General features: G+C 32.7%; 1 pseudogene; it reads right to left on the bottom strand.

Moving 5' to 3' along the window:
- Positions 1-13,901: 13,901 nt before the first annotated feature.
- Positions 13,902-17,472, bottom strand: LOC112773317 (high affinity sulfate transporter 2-like; annotated as a pseudogene).
- Between the last annotated feature and the right edge of the window lie 2,240 nt (positions 17,473-19,712).

The following is a 19,712-nucleotide window of genomic DNA, read 5'->3' on the forward strand; positions in this document are numbered from 1 at the left end:
ATATTTATATTGAGGGTAGGGAAGAAATTCAGTTATGCATGTAGATGTTGAAGTCTAATTAAATAAACGTAATATCTAAATAATGACACGCACTTTAATATGTACCGTTAAATGAAACTTTAATCCCAATTTGTTAGATAAAATCATTAATTGAAGATAGTGTAGGCTTAAACTATATCCATTAATTATTTGAATAATTTTCCTCTTCTTTCGTTATTTTTCTACTTGTAGAATTTGAGCACCTTAATAATACGAACAAGTCAATTTCTAAATAAATTTAGAGACATTACTATTGGCTGACAGCACTGGAATTTTTATACTAATAATAAAATTTTTCCCCCTCAATGATTGAAGTTTCTTTAATTTGCATCAGATCTGGGTGATTTAATTTTCGTAATACTAATAACTAAGTCATATTACTCAGAGAGTTTTATTATGTTAAAGGTGCGACAGAGTAATATATTTAGCATTTCTCTCTTATTATTTGTTGTAATTTCAATAATTAATAGAATATTAAGTACGGTATAAAATAAATGAGACAATTATTGTTATTAAATGTGTATTTTTTTTTTATAACTTTTACATTTTGTGACAATCACAATTTAATAAAAAATATGTAAAGTTAACTAATTAAAAATGTTAGGTCGTTCCGTGTGTTTCATTTTCTAAACACATACCTACTAACTTATATAGAGACATATATTATATCGTATTATGAATACGATAAAAAAATCTAACTAGTTAAGATAGTGAAAGATGATGAAATAAAAATAAAATTAATAAATAACGAAATTAAAACATACATGTCAATATATGACTACACACTAGTCTATACATCTTTTGAATAACTAAATAACATAATCATAATAAATTATAAAATATAGAATTTACCGACTGTTTAGCATTGTCTGGAAGCTTACCTACATACATGTGATGGGGCCCCGGAAAAAAGAAAAGAAAAAGAATTACATGTAAATTTAAAATGCCTTTTCAACTTTGAAAAACTTGGTACTAGTATATATATTATGGAAAAGTGCAATGTGTATGCCAGTTGAAATATATGCTTTTTTTAAACATGTATAAATTTATCTAAAGAGAATACTAGGGAACCAAAAGTATATCAGCCAAAATGTATTTAAGTTCCATGAAAAATTGGGTTTTGGTTTATGTTCTGTGATCTTAGAAGCGGTTTTCAAACATATTATTCAAAAAGTGATTTTAATTAAACGATTTTGTTTACTTTTTGGCTAGTCATATTTTGGTTCCATATACTTTTTCTTATCTAAATCATTTATGTGGGATGTGAATGTACGTAACAATGTAGCACGTGGTTAGATGGAAACAGTGGCGGAACTTGAAACAAAATTTTGGGGGGTCAGATAAAAAATAATTGTCAAAATATTTTTGATATGGACCTCATTTAAAATAAGCTCGTCTAATTTCATCTCTCTGGTTTGGGTGATATTGTCAAATTTAATACCGTTTTTCAAGATCTCGTTCCAAAAAGTTAAGGTTAAAGTCATCAGATGTAACTTTTTGAACTTTTGAAGGTTATATCTCACTTTCTTCGTGATTCATTAAAGTAGAAGAACTATCTACAGATGTTGATATTGTAAAAGTTATATGTTCTCATTCTTAAATATTAGCCTTCCTCTTAAAAAATGTATCAATTATTTAATTTTCATTATTATTTTATATAAAAATTTGAATATATATTCTGTAAAATATGTAAAGAAGAAGTTAGAAGGACAAATATTAAAATTTATAATATTTATTGAATTTTTTTATCAATTTATACAAATATAATAATATTAATACTTATTGAATGTTTTATTATTTTTTATCATATAAAAAATTAAATTAAATAAATAGTGAAATATAAAATAATATTAAATTAAATAAATAAAAAATATCTAATTTTTTATATTTGAACTTAAAGATAGAGAGAGTGTTATTTATTGAACTTATTAGATACTTTAAGTCATAGTAAAGTATTTAAGTCAATTGAACTATTTTTTATCTTTTGAAAAAATATTACTAAATTTTTTATAAAAAATTTGGGGGGGACCATAGCCCCCTTGTCTAAACTAAACTCCACCACTGGATGGAAATCATATATAATTGGCGGTTCTTCATAAATTTTCTATAAGTTAATCAATTATACAAACGGCAGAGTTGTAATTACGATATTAAAACAAGAAAAAATTTTAATTTATTACTCTTAACTTATCTATTATTTATATATTAACAAAAAGTTAAAGGTAATTTTTATATTTATTCTTAATCTTCTAAGTTTTTATTATGATATTACGTCAGTTTAAGTGATTCTAAATTTATTTTTAGTTTTTTATTTTTTTTAAATAAAAAAAATTAAAATTATCATCAAACCTCTCCTTAAATTTAATTAATATAAATCAATATAATAAAATTATCAAATATTACAAAAAATAAAATTTAATATAAATTAATATAATAATTCTACTTTAAAATTCCATTAAAATTATAAAATATTACACTTTTAAAATTTAATGTATAACAACAATGCTAGGGAACCAAGAGGGTACCAGATAAAAATCAGGCAAATGTCTCTGGGTGAATCTAAAATCTTTACGTGGATGGTACTTATACTAGGCATTGGGATGTTTCTTCTACTAAGTATCAGAATGTTTCTTTTTCATACTAAATAGATGTTCTTTTATATATTCTATAAATTTTTTTATATACTAAAAATCGAGATTGTTGGAAGTTCCGTGATTTCCGTTCTTATTTTTCCAACGTATTATTCAGAATTTTAATTTGAAGTGAGAAACAATTAATATCAAATATTATAAATTAAAAATAAATAAAATTAATTAAATATAATTATAAATTAATTAAATTATTTACTTTTTAACTGATTACCTCTTAATTTCATATACTTTTCTCATGTATAATTATCATATTCTACATTGATTTTCATCAGGTTATGAGAAGATAAGAACTAATTGAGTTAGTTAACTCTATTATATTGCCAGCTGTCTTTACACCTTGATATAGTGTATTAGGGGAGTGAATCCTTAAAAAAAATTGAATGGTGTGTAATGTAAAATCTCACCTTTTATTATTTTCTCTTTTCTATTTAATTTTAGTATCACTTGTAAAATTAAAGAAAAATGTTAGGGCCAGTAATTTTGATATTTTGTAATCATTAATTGACCATCAATAATGTTTTTAATGATATGAAATTATATCCAATAATAAAAAATTATTCACTTTTATTTTAATGGTTAAATATTGGCCAGAAAACACAAAAGTTATTAGCCCTCTAAACTTTTTCAAAATTAAAAATAAAATATCATACTTTATTCTCTAAAATATTAAAATAATAAAAAAGATCTATTTCCGTATATTAATAATGTAATAAACTTTTAATAATGAAAAAGATCTATTTCCGTGTATTAATGTAATAAACTATTGAACGGTGTTGAGCAACTAATTCAGTTACACACTTCTTTTCTAAAAACTTCACACTTCTTTTCTAAAAACTTCTTCTTCTCTCTGTTCTCAATCCTCTCTTCTTGGTTCTTTCATTCTTTTTTCTTGATTCTTCCTTCTTTCAATTCCTCTCCTTTTCAATCTGATACCTTTCAGTCACATTACAAAGGAAAAAGAATTAATTTTTAAAACGCCACTAAAATAATCAAATATTACAAGAAATAAAAATTAAATGTACAAATTTTTTTAAAATTTCACTAAAGTTGGATAATTTATTTTAAATATAATTAAAAATAACATAATTATATATTATGTAATAAAATATTACAACGACAATTATAATAGTCATTTTAATAATCATAAATAATAAAGAACAATATAAATATATATATTTAAATACATATTTTTTATTTTGTAATCTTATTGTGTTTTATTCTTCTTTCTTAAAAGAAATACGAATGCTTATAACTTGATCATGTGTAATTCATATGTTGATCCAATATTTTTTAAAATCCATGATCATTGTCAAAATTTATTATGCAAAATAGTCATATTGAAACGGTGAAAAAAAATCCTAATAAAAAAAGACAATGTTAAAACTACGTGGCTCCAATAATTGGTCATGAATATTGATAAGTAGAAATACTTATATTCTTTATTTAGCCAATTCAATTTTGTTTCTACAATTTATATTTAAAATATTGTTGCATTTGTCCAATATCAATTTTCAGAACCACAACTTGCTCAACTAGAATTTGAGAAGTAAAATGTAGACGCAAGCAATTATTGAATTTTAAGAGAAAATCAACTTTCTATCCAAGTCCAGGTTGATTGTCATTTTTTATAATATTTTTTTTTTTTTTTATGATTGTCACCTTTTTATAATATATATTTTTTTCAAATAAAAAAATAGCAGACATCTATTTATTTTGCCTATACTAAATTATTTATAATTTTTCTTACTCAAGTGTTTATTAAATTTTTAATTAATCTATATTTTTATATAACCTGAAGTGGCTTCATCCACACAAATATACTATTTTAAAATATAAAACTTTATTCATGAAGTGTTCTTAACATTTACAAGTAGATTGAATAAAAAATTAATTTAAAATTATTTAATAATTTTTTTAAAATCTAACTATTTAGTCTAATTATATTTTAATAATATAAATAGTTTCATACTTAAAAAAATACACACACAAATATATCAAAATATCATGTATATATAATGCCTTCATAATAAAATAATAATAAAGGATTTAGAAACCAAAATACTCATAAAAAATATAAAAATCCAGCACATCACCAACAAAATGAACCACGTCTATTATAATAAAATCATAAATTAAAAATACACAAAATACATAACAAATACATTTAAAAAATAAAAAACATAATATTTCATAAAATTTGATTTGTTATTTCCACGTTTGTTATCCTAAGTTGTTTTGCCAACATTTTTTATGGAAAAAAAAAACAAAAGAACAATGCTTTAATTTTATTAATATATACAAGTAATATTAAAAGTATATATTATATAGACATAAAACTTTCACCTATATATTATATTTAGAAACACTTATTTTTTTTATTATGTATTTTATCTTAATCTACATGTGAATGATATGATATTTTTATAATTATTTAATATTGTATTGTCCTTAATATTTTTTTAACTAATCAATTTTTAAGAAATATGTTTATAAATCATCCGAAACTTTTGCCAATTTATAGTAAATTTTATTATTATTATTATTATTATTATTATTATTATTATTATTATTATTATTATTGCTGCAACTTCTACTTAGTTGTTTCTATGAATTTATTTTTAGATGGATTCTTTAACTATAAATTAATCTTATACAAATGTAATAGTGTAAAAAATTTATTAAATGATTACAACATAAAGAAAAGTTCTCAAAAGTTTACTGTGACAAAGACATTTGTTTCACAAAGTGATGTCTAATAAAAAATATCTTTAAAATAAATTAATATGTATTAATATTAAAGTATAATATTAATCTCTATGTGAGAAATCCTAGCAGAGAAAGAGTACGTACTCCGTACTCAGAGAGAATGAGAGAAGGAGAGAGCGGGAACGAGTGTTTGAGGGCGAAACACAGTGAGGATGGCGGCCATGCCGTCGGAAGAGATAAGGGGGAGAGTGTGGGTGGGGGTGCATCCGGTGCCAAGGAGAGTTTTTCACGAGGGGGTTTTTCAAATCCTACAAAGATCTCCTTTAGAGATAAAGTCATTGGGCCAGAGAAATCGAAGGCGTTTGCACTTGCAGGATCTCTATCTGGGGATAGTATAGCCACGGTGGTGGGCAAGCAGGGCGATTCCCAACCTCCATGTGTAAACTTCACTGAAGAAGCCAAGCTTTGTTTAGCAGAGCCTTATCGAGAAGCTTTAGTGATTAAGGTTCTTGATAAAAATTATAGTTACACAACTCTTTCACACAAGCTTCGGATGGTTTGGCGCATCAAAGGTGGCTTTGATCTGCTTGATGTGGGGTTTGGGTACTTCATGGTAAAATTCGATGCATGTGAAGATCGGGAGAAGGTCATGCTTGGTGGCCCGTGGTTGATTGAGGGGCATTATGTTGCTGTAAAACCGTGGGATATAGATTTTCGGCCATGTGAGCAATCCTTCGGGTCTACGCTTGTATGGGTTCGGATTTCGGGGCTCCCAATCTGGTGCTATCAGGAACAGGCCATGATGCGTATCTGTAATAGGAGTTCCCATCAAAGTGGACTTAGCCACTAAGTTGGCTGAGAGGGGACGATATGCCCGAGTATGTGTTCAAATAAATTTAGGACTGCCAGTGATCAAGCATATCATTGTGGAAGGCGTAACTCATGTAGTGGAGTATGAAAGTTTAAATTTAATTTGTAACTTTTGTGCACGTTATGGTCACGATATGGCACAGTGCTTGGGTAGAGACTCTAGGGAAGGAAAGAGTGCTGATTCCGATGCCACCAAGCCATGGGACGGTATAAAGGCAGTGCCACATCCTGAGACCAAAATTCACAATTCAAATGAAGTAGAACCTAATGTGGTAGGTGGCGTTACTGGCAAGAATCCTGCATCGAATTTGCAAGAGGATTTGGAGGCTAATAATTTGGAAGGAAATAATATTGAGGAGGCTTGCATGCATGATGAACCTGGCTGGGAGCAAGTTGTGAGGAAAGGTAAAACCAAGCTGGGTCAGAAGCAATTTAACAAGGTCCAAAGAGGCATTCAATCCAAAACCGATTCGAGTAGAGTAATCAGGCCCACCATTCACTTCTCTCACACGAATGGATCCAGCTCCTATCGTGCTAGGGTCGGGTCACGAGTCAAGGTCGGACACAGCGCTTCCCATGTTGGTGAGACGTCGATCTCCTCAACCCGACACACCCCAGTGCCTTGCGGGTCCTCTCTCCGGAAACGACCAAGGCCGGGGTCCCTACAGAGCTCGCCAGTTGAGAAGAATGGAGGCACGGTGGTGGAAGCATCGTCATGTCTTCCTGCAACCGTGAAGGAGGGTGTTACCGTGGCGGTTCCATTGGAGAAGGAAGGCGCATTGCCGGCTGTTACTGCGTCGGTAGGCGGGATTAAGGAGATATTCCAGGGAGATTCGGCAAACCTGAAGGTCACAGGAGTCACTTCCGCTGGGCAAGCCTCGGTTTGAGGTTGGTGAAGCACTTTGATTTCCTTGTTTTATATTTTTATATTTTATATTAATGGATAGTTTAAATATAATAGCTTGGAATATTAGGGGTGCTTCTAATAAGTTAGCCCGGGTGAATTGTAAAGAGCTGGTTAGGAAATTTAAACCTGTAATTTTTATTGTGGTTGAAACTCACTGTCCTTTTCAACACTTGAAACTGTTCTGGGAAAGACTTGGTTATCACCCTATTGGTATAGTGGAGGCGTCAGGATACAAGGGGGGTATTTGGTTCCTTTCTGCAATACAGGGTGTTCACTGCAAATGGGTTGATGCTTTCGATCAGTGTGTTACAATTGAGGTTCAGGTAAATAATGTGATTTGGAGGTGCAGTGGTATCTATGGTAGTCCTCAATTTAATACCAGAGTTCTGCTATGGGATTATCTTGTTACTCAGTCTTCGTCTTTCTACGGGCCATGGATTGTTCTTGGTGATTTTAATGAAGTACTATTCTCTCATGAATCTAAGGGTTGCCTCTTCTCGAGTCGTCATGCAGATCGGCTTGCTGCCTCTCTAGGGGATAGTAATCTGTTTGACTTGAAGACTATTGGAAGACAGTTTTCTTGGTACAGAAGGGTTAAAAATGGTGTTGAGGTGGCGAAAAAACTTGACCGGGTTTGTATCAATAGTGGCTGGCTATCTCTCTTTCCAGAGGCTTACGCAGAAATTTTAAATAGGTTTCAGTCTGATCATTGTCCTATCCTAGTACGCTGTACATGTCGTCCCCAACCGAAAAAGAATAGACCTTTTCGGTTTATTGCAGCTTGGGCAACTCATCCGGGGTACATAAATATTGTGAACCAGTCATGGCAGGCTGGCTACAGAGAGATGCATGGCAAGCTTTCAGAAGTGCAGAAGAACTCTTTGGAGTTTAATTCTAAAGTGTTCGGCAACATTTTCGTTAGGAAATGCAAATTGGAGAGACAGATTAATTTCCTTCAGAAGCGACTTGAAGTAATGGAAGATTTGTCTATGCGGCAAAAAGAAAAACAGCTGATTGAGGAATTTAATAACACGCTTGTGCAGGAGGAACTTCTATGGTTTCAAAAATCCAGAGAGCAGTGGGTAAAATTTGGGGATAGAAATACCAAGTTCTTTCATGTCCAGACTCTTGTGCGGAAAAAGCATAATAAGATTCATGGTCTCTTTCTTCAAGATGGGGTGTGGGAAACGGACCCGGATGTCCTTAGAAAGGAAGCTGAATCCTTCTATAAATGCCTATTCTGCCAGTCGGAGGATGTAGACTTAGGTTGTCTTGGTGATGTGCCGTTGCCTTCCCTGAATGATGAAGCCTGTTGTAGCCTCACAGCGCCAGTTACTCTGGAAGAAGTTAAGTCGGCTGTTTTCAGTATGCATTCTTTTAAGGCGCCGGGCCCTGATGGGTTTCAGGCTTTCTTCTTTAAAGAATACTGGAAGATTGTTGGTTTTGATGTTTGGACTATGGTTCGTCATGCGTTCTCTGGTTTGGATATGGATCCAAGGATGATGGAAACTCTTGTGGTTCTTATTCCGAAGGTAGAAAACCCGGTTTCCATGAAGGATTTCCGACCAATTAGTCTCTGTAATGTGGTTTACAAAGTTATAACGAAGGTCCTGGTCAATAGACTTCGTCCCCATCTCAAAGAGATTATTGGGCCCCTTCAAGGAGGGTTTATCCCGGGGAGAGGAACCCCTGACAACATCATTGTAGCACAAGAGGTTCTCCATTTTATGAAGAAGACAGTCAAAGAAAGGCACCCTGGCCTTTAAGATTGATTTGGAGAAAGCGTACGATAGAGTGGATTGGGGATTTTTGAAACAAACCCTGGTGAGTTTTGGCTTTCCTCCTCCGACAGTCAATCTGATTATGCGTTGTGTCACTGCTTCCTCACTGTCTATCCTCTGGAATGGGGATAGATTAAATAGCTTTACTCCGAGCAGGGGTCTTAGGCAAGGAGATCCTATATCACCGTATCTGTTTGTGTTGTGTATGGAGAGATTGTCCTGTTCTATTAATCAGCAAGTTGATAAGGGCTTGTGGAAGCCAATTGCGGTTTCTAGAGGGGGTCCAAGAATTTCTCATTTGATGTTTGCCGATGATTTGCTTCTTTTCTGTAAAGCTGAAAAACAACAAGTTCAAACTGTAATGGTAGCTTTGGAAAATTTCTGCAGAGCCTCTGGGATGAAGGTTAATGTGGAAAAATCTAAAGCGCTATGCTCCAGGAATGTTTCAGCGACAAAAAAAGAGATTTTCACTAGAGTCTCCTCCATCAGATTCGTCCAGAATTTGGGCAAGTATTTAGGGGTGAACCTTAATCACTCTCGGGTGACACGCGCAACTTTCAACGATGTTTTGGACAAGATTTGGGGAAGGCTAGCCAGCTGGAAAAGGAGATTGCTTAATAAGGCAGGCAGACTCTGTTTGCTCAACTCGGTAGTGACTGCGATTCCTACTTATCGCATGCAAGTATCTCTCTTCCCTAAAGGGGTAACTAATAAGATAGAATCCATGATGCGAAACTTTCTATGGAAGGGTCAAGCTGATGGTAGAGGCCTGAATCTAGTTAACTGAAAAGTGTTGGTCACTCCTAAGAAGTTTGGAGGTCTGGGAATTAGAGATCCTTTTTGTGCCAATATTGCTCTTCTTGGAAAACTAGTTTGGCAACTTTTTCACCATCCCGACAAGCTATGGGTTCAACTGTTGACGGAGAAATACCATTCTTCTAAGGCTGATTGTTTTAGTCGGTCTCGAGGAAGGGGATCTTATATTTGGAAGAGTATATGTCGAGCTTGGGATATCCTGAAGGAAGGTTTTAGTTGGTGCATTGGAGATTTGGAACAGAACTTTTGGTTTTCTAAATGGAGAAGAGAGGGGCGACTATGTCAGGAGATGGATTATGTTCACATTTCTGATTCGGATCTCAGGATCTTGGACCTTTGGTCATCTGGACAGTGGAACCTTGAGAATATCTATTCTCATCTGAATCAGTCTCTGCAGAGCAACATTAACTCTTACAACCCAGATGTTCAAGCTGGTTCAGAGGTCGGTTGGTGTTGGACTGGTGCGGCCTCAAAGGTTTATGATGCTCATAGTGGTTATTTGTGGCTCAGTAAGAAGATGTTTAGTTGGGAGGATAGGGGTAATTGGCTTTGGCTTTGGCGTCAACATGTTCCAGAAAAGCACAAATTTTTGGCCTGGCTATGTCTTCGGGAGGCTCTTCCTACTGCTGCATTTCGTTTTAGGAGGGGCATTTCGCACACGGATAGCTGTCCACGATGTTTCTCAGGTCAGGAATCGGTTTTACATTGTATTCGGGATTATCCAAAAGCCCAACTTGTTTGGCAAGCTTTAGGGATCTCCGATCAACCAGTGGATTTGATGAGTTGGTTCTTATATAATAGCAAACAGCGCCCTTTTAGATTCTTTTCTGGTCTCTGGTGGATTTGGTGTTCGAGAAATAACGAGATCTTTCATCCTCACGAGCATTGGACCACAGACAAGGTGATTGGTATGGCTTTATCCTTAGAAAAGGAGCTCCGAAATATTTTTGAGTTGCAACGACTATCTATCCCCTCAACCATTAGTGGCTCTTGGATTCCCCCCTCAGTGGGTACCTTTAAGATTAATTGTGATGCTACCTATCCTGGCAGTGGTGCTCGAGTTAGTTTTGCTTGTGTTAGCAGAGATTGGAAAGGAAGGTGGCAACGAGGCTGTCTGGGAACAATTGAGAGTCGTAGCATTTTACAAGGAGAGTTGTTTGCTATTTGGAGAGGCTTTCTTTTAGCATGGGACTCGGGACAAAGAGACATTATATGTGAGACAGACTGTGTGGGAGGCATTTACTATTGTCAATAATTTACAAGATTGCTCTGGGTTTATTAATCCTTTGGTGTTAAAAATCCGAGATATCATGTCTTGGAAATGGCGTGCTGATCTTCGGTTGATCTTGAGAGATGCAAATACAGTAGCAGACATCATGGCAAAGACTGCAATGAGGACTATTTCTCCCCAAGTGGAGCTTCCATTGCCTTGGAAGGAGTTTGAGAGTAGTATTCAGCGGGACTGCCTTTCTTAAGCAGTTTCTTGTTTTTTTTCTTTCTTAGTTTTTGTTTATTTTCTTTTAAGTCACCAAAAAAAATCTCTATGTTACAAATAAACACTCTTGTTTAACATTATATATTTTTCGACACTTACTAATAAAATTTTAGGACATTTTACTCGAATAAAATGTTTAAAAAGATTCTTTACTCAAATACAATATTTACCATTTGTTTATATAAGTGTCATGTTTTATTATTATGTAAACCGTGGTAGTCGTAGATAATCACGATTTTCAATTTAAACATAAACCATGGGAGATAGGGACGATTTATTTGTAGGAAACGTTGAGCATAAACCGCGGTTGTTTACCATGGAATATGCATGAAAAAGTTTGGTAGAAACCGTGGGTGGTCACCAAAATATTTTTTTATTTTTTAAAATATTGATTATGTAGAATATTATATTTGATATTTGAGTATATAAATATTTACTTTGAAACTAAATTAAATTATTAGTTTTGTCTACTACAATATTATTTGTTTTGAATATTGGCCAATTTATTTGATTGGCATATATATAAGACGCAAGAAAGTTCGTTTAAAAACATTAATATATTAATTTCCTAAACTATCTAAACTATTAATTATGTAGAGTATTGAATTTGATATTTAATTATACAGAGTACTTGATTTGACATTTATTAATTTTTTAAATTATATTGCAAAAAAATTAATTAATTTAATATTATTTGTTTATCACATAATTTTATATTACTTAAAGCATAAACTGTAGGAGCCAATAGAGTTTTATGCTCACAATGTTTCCTCATAAACCGTGGTGACCACCACGATTTCTACCAAACTTTTTCATGCATATTCCGTGGTAAGCAACCACGGTTTATATTCAATGTTTTCTACAAGTAAACCGTCCCTACCTCTCATAGTTTATATTTAAATTAAAAACCGTGATTATCTACCACAGTTTACATAATAATAAAACAGGACACTCATGTAAACGAATGATAAATGTTGTATTTGAGTAAAGAATCCTTTCAAATATTTTATTTGAGTATAATATCCAAAATTTTATCCTTTAAAAAAGAAATTGAACTCACCAACGCTAATATTATCTGATAAAAATCTATTATCAATAAACAAAAATAAAAAAGAGGTTGCGAGTTCGAGTCTCTTAAAAAAAATAAACAAAAATCAAAACACATCCAACAACCAACAATAGAAATAGATGGATCAACAAATTGCAGCAGCAAAGAAAAAGAAAAACACAATCAACAATCCAAAAAATTAAATGACAAGCACATTTTACTCCAAACATTTAAGCGGAGAAAAATAAAACAAGTATTACTAACAAGTAAAACTCAATAAAAAAAAAAGACACTAAAAATAAAAAAAGTAAAAAATTATATTGAACAACTTTTTAAAATTTACTATTTAATATATTATAATTTTTAATTTCAAATGTATTTATACATAATTAAATAAAAAATTTAATATTATATTATTTATTGTAATTACTCAATTAAATTTTTCATATAAATATATATTATTTTATTTATAAAATTTATAAAACTTAATAAAAAATATTATATAAAAATTATAATTCAAATTTTTTGCGTATCACGCGGGTCAAAATCTAGTAATATATTAATTACGTGTATAGTATGAAACGATAATAATTAATGGTCCATATCGCATTATTTTAACTAAAAATCAAATGATGATTGAGGATATGAAGGGACGTGTATAAACATTTTAAATACGTTGTGCAGATATACATAAAACTTAATTATATGTTTACGAAGGGTTAACTCCGTCCTAATTAATAATATAATTATTTTAGCATATATTGAACTGTACAAATAAATAATTGATGATCATTACGTAATTTGTTTTATAAAATAACAATTTTATTAACTATTGTACCTTATATATCATTTAACTGAATATATGATACTTATTTTAATTTTCGAAATTTATATTTTCTTTGTTATTGGTTTACGGTTTAATTCAGTTTGCGCCTCTTAAACTATGTTCATCAAGAAATTTGATCTTAGAGTTACTTAAGCACCCTAATGTTATTACGAGAGTTTAGTATTAATGGAGAAAGAAAAATAATAATAACAGTGTAGACTGTAGAGTCCTTTCCAATCTAAGAAAACTATTAACTTTTCCACAATTGATGAATCAAACATTCCAACTTCAAAGGATAATGTGTGTAACATAGTACCTAATATGCTTAAGATAAAGTCATATATAGAGCACTTATGAATATTAATATAACTTATCTGAATATAAAACAGGGTTGAAAAACAAGATAAATAATGCTCTATGCTTATAGTGTTTCAATATGATGATATCCCAATGATGGTAATTGAAGTATGTCATTTTGTTAATACAATAATTGCATTATTATGAGTATATGTTCAACAAGTATAAGCAAAGTGAACTCTTTCAACTCTCCCACACACCAATTATTATATCCATTATAACCCTCTCAGTCCACCAAATCATGAAGCCGAATATTCTAATCTTCACTGGTTTTCATGCAACCTTAAAGTATATTGTATTGTAAATCACAACTACCAGTTGAAAAACAGAACATGTAATTTTGCTTCTATACATTAATTGGGACTATATGTAAAATTAAAGACAAACAAAATTAAATGAAACTACATAGAAGACAGATCAAGGTGACTAATAAAGTAATAATAACTCCCTATAAGACTATATATTAAACAATATTATACTAATCCCCACCCGTTTGTATTTGTAGCATCTTAATTATAACCGCGGCTTCAATCAACACTTGAATTTGATCTTGAAACAGATATGTTTATTTAACACCCTTTGGACCAAAAGTTGCAACAGCATCAGCCACTGTGAGAAATATTTTATCTTCTCCAATTAGATCGGTAAGCTTGGATGCATGGAGCTTCTCTATTACAACTGGCCCCGGATTCGCCAATATAAGCTGTTTATATAAACACACATGAACATATTAATACAATCACAATTGTTTTGTACATGACATCAACATTATTATTGTTGTGATATTATTATCATTATACCTGAACTTCTCTTTTCTGAAGGGACTTGTATAATTCTTCAAAGGCATGGATGCCACTTGTGTCAATATCAGTAACAGCTGCAATATGATAAGGTCAATTATAATTAAGTTCATGCATCAGAATTACTATCATTAATAATGACTTGTTGGTAGAAAGAAACTCTTACGTGACATTTCAACAATGAGATTCTGTATTCCCGGTAATTCACTTTCTGTCCTTTGAGATTCTTCTTCAATCAACCATCTCAATATTCTGCAAAAAAAAGAATCAATTGACTTATTCATAGTCCACAATTACATTGATTAAAGTCAAACCACCCAAAAACTAATAAAACTATCATCACATTATTGATTGATACAGTCCACATTTTTTAGATTATCATATTAGCAACTAATCTTTACCATTTTAGATTATGGTACAAACAATAATAGAGCAACGTGGATAAGATCATAACTAATTAAAGAATGATTAAAAATACAGCCCCATCAAGTTAAAAATGTCTATAAATTTACCTCTCCTTGATATAGTTGGAATTTGAGAAGTAGATAGCAGAGTCAATCCTGATAATGAGCATGCCAGGAATCTGTGCTGCTTTGGGGTATTGCTGGATGTTCCTATAAACAGTAGTCCCTGGAAGCTTACCAAGAACTGCAGTTCTTGGCCTTGTCACTTGTAAAAGTATCTTGGCAAATGAAATTGCCACCTTCATAAACAAAATGAGATCAGCTTAAAACACTACTGAGATGAGATGCAAGAAATCCATAAATGGTTATCTGTTGAATAGATTAGTATCTGCGTTGTACCGCAATTAGAAGGCCAATCTCAACAATCTTGAAGATGACACCGAAGAATGCTCCCATGCAAGCAACAAAATCGAATTTGTCAATCTTCCAGAGCAGAACCATTGCTTCAATGTTCACCAGGTTTCAACAGCAGTTATTATAATAGAAGCAAGAACTGCATTTGGAGTGTACTTAAACAGTGGTGTGATGACCAACAGAGTTAGTAACACAACAATGGACATCACAATGTTTGATACAGCAGTTTGACAACCAGCCATGAAGAACCAACAATGTTCATTGTTCCCATTGCCACCATTTCTTTGTTACCATCCAGTGAATAATCTTTCATTGCAGCAAATGTTCTCCCAATTGCTACAGCTTCCTGAAGTAGTTTAAAGAATTCGGCATAAGTGCCTAGCAGATTTAATGCGTTCTCTAGAAACATCTTATGTTAAATATAAAAAATGTTATGTGGATTGAGGAATCAGCTTCAGAATTTTCTTACTGTAAGTGCAACCATGCCAGATACAATACCAACTCTAACACCAGCGCCTAGATATTTTCCACTGAAAAAGATTTCGTTAGCTGATGATGGATTCACACCACTCTTGATATGCTTCACCTGATGAAGTATCATATAAATACTTTGATTAAATTTTGTTTTCAACTTTAGAGGAAGTATATTCAATCAAGATTATCATCATGGTACTTACAATCGATACGCCTTTTTCGTCTGCTCTGGTACTACAACAGAGATCATAGGAGAAATTGCAGATACCCAAAAGAGTTTCTTGTTTCTTTTAGCCTGTTATCACAATATAACAGTTATTCAAGTTGTAAAAAGGAATAAACTATGTGCTAAGAACTGTTGTATATTTTTAATATTTGTAAAAAGTAACTTTTAGCTGCTAGTGCATTTTTATTATGGTCCCCATGGCCTATTAGACATGCTATTTATGTAATACTTTTCTTTAAAAATTATTATTATAACTTTGATCAAAGTGACAATCATTTTGTATTTGACATAGTAAATTAAACTAGGGAAGGGAAAATATTGGGATTCTTACAATATACTTGGTTATAAGAAGGAAGATTAAGAACCATAGTCCAATGAGTATAGTCTGCCAATTCCACTGTAAGCAGAAGTTAAGTAAACAATTATTATTTATGAGCTTGTTCATCATCTAAATATATTGAAACATATATAAATATAAAGCAAGATGAAAAGATTTACCCCATGGTGCACATTACTCCAAACCGAATGCATTACAGAAACAATATCAGTATTTGTGGTGAAGTCCTTTATGCCAAGCAGACCTTTAAACTGTTGCAGTGCAATAGTAATGGCAGCTCCAGCCATGAAGCCCACAATGGCAGCATGAGATAGGAAATCTATCAAGAAACCAAGCCTACAATAACCATTCATGAATGCACAATGCTTTAGGCAAAGCACCAGCAAAAAGGACAATGCCTATATGAATGAAAATAATGAAGCTTTTGCATAGTAGTGTATGTACCTGCAAACTCCAAGTACCAATTGAGTGACTCCTGCAAAGAAAGTAGCGGTGAATGCAAGGCGAACGTAGTCATGGCTTTTGGTGTCACTGATCTCACTAGAAAGCAAACTCCCAAGCAAGAGGGACACCACAGCTACAGGTCCTATCGCAATATCTCTTGAGGTTCCCATGAAAGCATACACAAGAGGTGCCACAAAACTTGCGTCTGCAAAAAAGGTAATATTAATTAGCAGAAAAAATTAATTACTTAGAAATAAGAACTTATCAATTATCATGATGATACTCACATAATCCATACCAAGGATCCAAATATGCAAGCTTCGCATATGCAAGGTCCTGTTATAACCAACAAAGTGGTCACTGACTACATGTTAAAAAATTATGTATTTACACAAGTATACCTAAATACATTAGTTTTCTGGTGACTACTCGCATAAAATTAATTTCACGTGAAAATGATAGTTGAGATCATCTTTGCGTACGTACCTGAGGAATGCAAAGACTTGCAATGGTGAGTCCAGCAACCAAATCGCCTCTGAATTTCTTGAGGTTGTAATCTCTTCCCCATTCAAGAATGGGGAAGAGAGATTGGAGAGCGAGAACGAACTTTCTAGATCCAGATTGGTCCTTGAACTTGCCAAAGGGCTTGTCAGGGAAGAAAGTCTCCATGAGAGAATGCTTGATCTCTTGGAAGAGTGATTGCTTAGGAGGAGTTCCAACTCTGTGCATATATGGCAGATCAGTAACAAAATCATCATCTCCTCCTCCATGTCTACGTGAAGAAGAATCGCTTCTTGTTTCTGCTATAACTTCTGCCGTACACTGACTCATTGAATATTAATCCCCACACAACACGCTTATTAATACTAATAACAATAATAGCCTGCAAAAAGTAATTCAAACTGCAATTATTAGCATGCAGAAAAAGAGAAAAAAAATGCGTGCATAGTAGTAGTGCAACGCCCTATTTTAGAGTCAACAGCTCCAAAACTTAATTAAGCAAATGATAATTCATATGTTATCTAATTAATGTGACGTTTATTAGCTTAATTAAGTTAAATTCTTGGAAGGGGAAAAGAGTATATATGGAATGTACCAAATGGTGTTGTACGTGTGAATGGAGAAGCCAAGTTTATGGCTTATATATAGAGTCAGAACTCAGAAAGTAGAAGAAGGTGTTGACGATGGAGACTATCAACACTCTTGAATGTGAATGTGAATGTGATGTTAGGCAAATTGCTCATGAAGTCAACCATAACCTTGTTCATATAAATTTATAACATCAGTTTATGTCTTAATTTAGAGGATGGAGGCAAGAGATTTTATCTATACTTAAATCAGTTAAATAAAAATAATATTTTTTCCGTTTTAAAATACTTGTAATTTTGACCCTTTTTTCTTTAATTTTAATACATTAAAAATTTAATGTATTTAGATACAAAATAAGTTTAGATACATTCAATTTTTAGTGTACGCAAAAAATTATAAAAATAAAAGTTATTTTAAAACAGAATGAATATTCATTTTTAAAAAAAATATTTTTTAGATAAATATAAACCATTGTTATTTTAGAAGAGTTTAATTTTGATGTACTGACAGTGTAAAGTAGTTTTACACATACATCTAATTGTGAAAAGTAGTTATTTTCACTGATGTGACATTACGTAATTAGATGTATGTGTAAAACTACTTTACACTATCAGTATATCAAAATTAAATTTATTTAAAATATCTTTATTATTCAAATTTAAATCGCATAAACAACTCTGTATTTTAGTTTTAAATTCTTTATGTTATAAATAAGAGACTGAGAGAATAATCTGAAAAGTGTATTATTGAGTTGTGATCAAAGGTACAATATACAAGGGGTATTTATAGGTGCTAAATGAATCAAAGTAATAAAGACATAGAATCCTACAATTAATGTACAGATATACTATATAAATATAGACGATACTAATTGATCTAAATTGTTTCTAATGATTCTCTAACATCCCCCCTCAAACTCAAGTGGGAGCTAAGGATACCAACTTGAGTTTGGATAACAAAGTCCGAAAACGAGTCGGGTGATGAGCTTTCATAAAGATATAAGCAGTCTGATCTAGTGTTCCAACAGCAATGAGACGAACAGCATCAATAAGGATATGTTGCCGAACGAAGTGACAATCAATCTCAATGTGTTTGGTGCGTTCATGAAACACATCATTATGGGCGATATGAATAGCACTGCGGTTATCACAAAAAACATCAGTAGGGGACGACTAAGGAGCACCCAAATCTTCGAGAAGCCAATGAACCGAGATAACTTCAGCAGTGGTGTCAGCAAGAGCACGGTACTCAGCTTCTGTGCTTGAGCGAGCAGTGAACGTTTGCTTCTTAGCACGCCAAGAAATGAGAGCGTCGCCAATAAACAAACAGTAACCAGTAGTAGAACGACGATCAGTGGGATCACCAGCCCAATCAGCATCGAAGTAAGCCTGAAGAGACAAAGAGGAATGGGCAGAAAAATAAAGGCCATGAAATAGAGTGCCTTTGATGTAGCGAAGAATGCGTAGAACTGCCGCATAGTGAGTAGTACGAGGAGATGACAAGAACTGGCTAAGTACATGAACCGGATAGGCGATGTCTGGTCGGGTGACAGTCAAGTAGACGAGACCGCTAACTAACTGTCGATAGAGAGTCGGATTATCCAAAACAGTGCCATCCATAGGGGTAAATCGAACATTAGGCTCAAGAGGAGTAGACTCAGTGCGACTATCTGTAATCCCAGCGCGAGCAAGAAGATCTGAAGCATACTTAGCCTGAGAGAGATAGATGCCATCATCGGTGGAGATGACCTCGAGACCAAGAAAATAGCTGACAGAACCAAGATCTTTCATCTCAAAGGTACGGTGAAGTGAGGCCTTGAGATCAGAGATACCATCAACATCATCCCCAGTAATGATCATGTCATCAACATACAAAAGTAGAAGAACAACTCCACGTTCGCTTTTACGAATGAAGACCGCATTCTCATGAGGGCTAGAAGTAAAACCAAGACTGTATATGGTAGTGCTGAACTTGTCAAACCATTCACGAGAAGCTTGCTTAAGTCCATAAAGTGCCTTACGAAGGAGA

This window comes from Arachis hypogaea, chromosome 18 (genome assembly GCF_003086295.3).
Source record: "Arachis hypogaea cultivar Tifrunner chromosome 18, arahy.Tifrunner.gnm2.J5K5, whole genome shotgun sequence".
Classification (NCBI taxonomy): domain Eukaryota; kingdom Viridiplantae; phylum Streptophyta; class Magnoliopsida; order Fabales; family Fabaceae; genus Arachis; species Arachis hypogaea.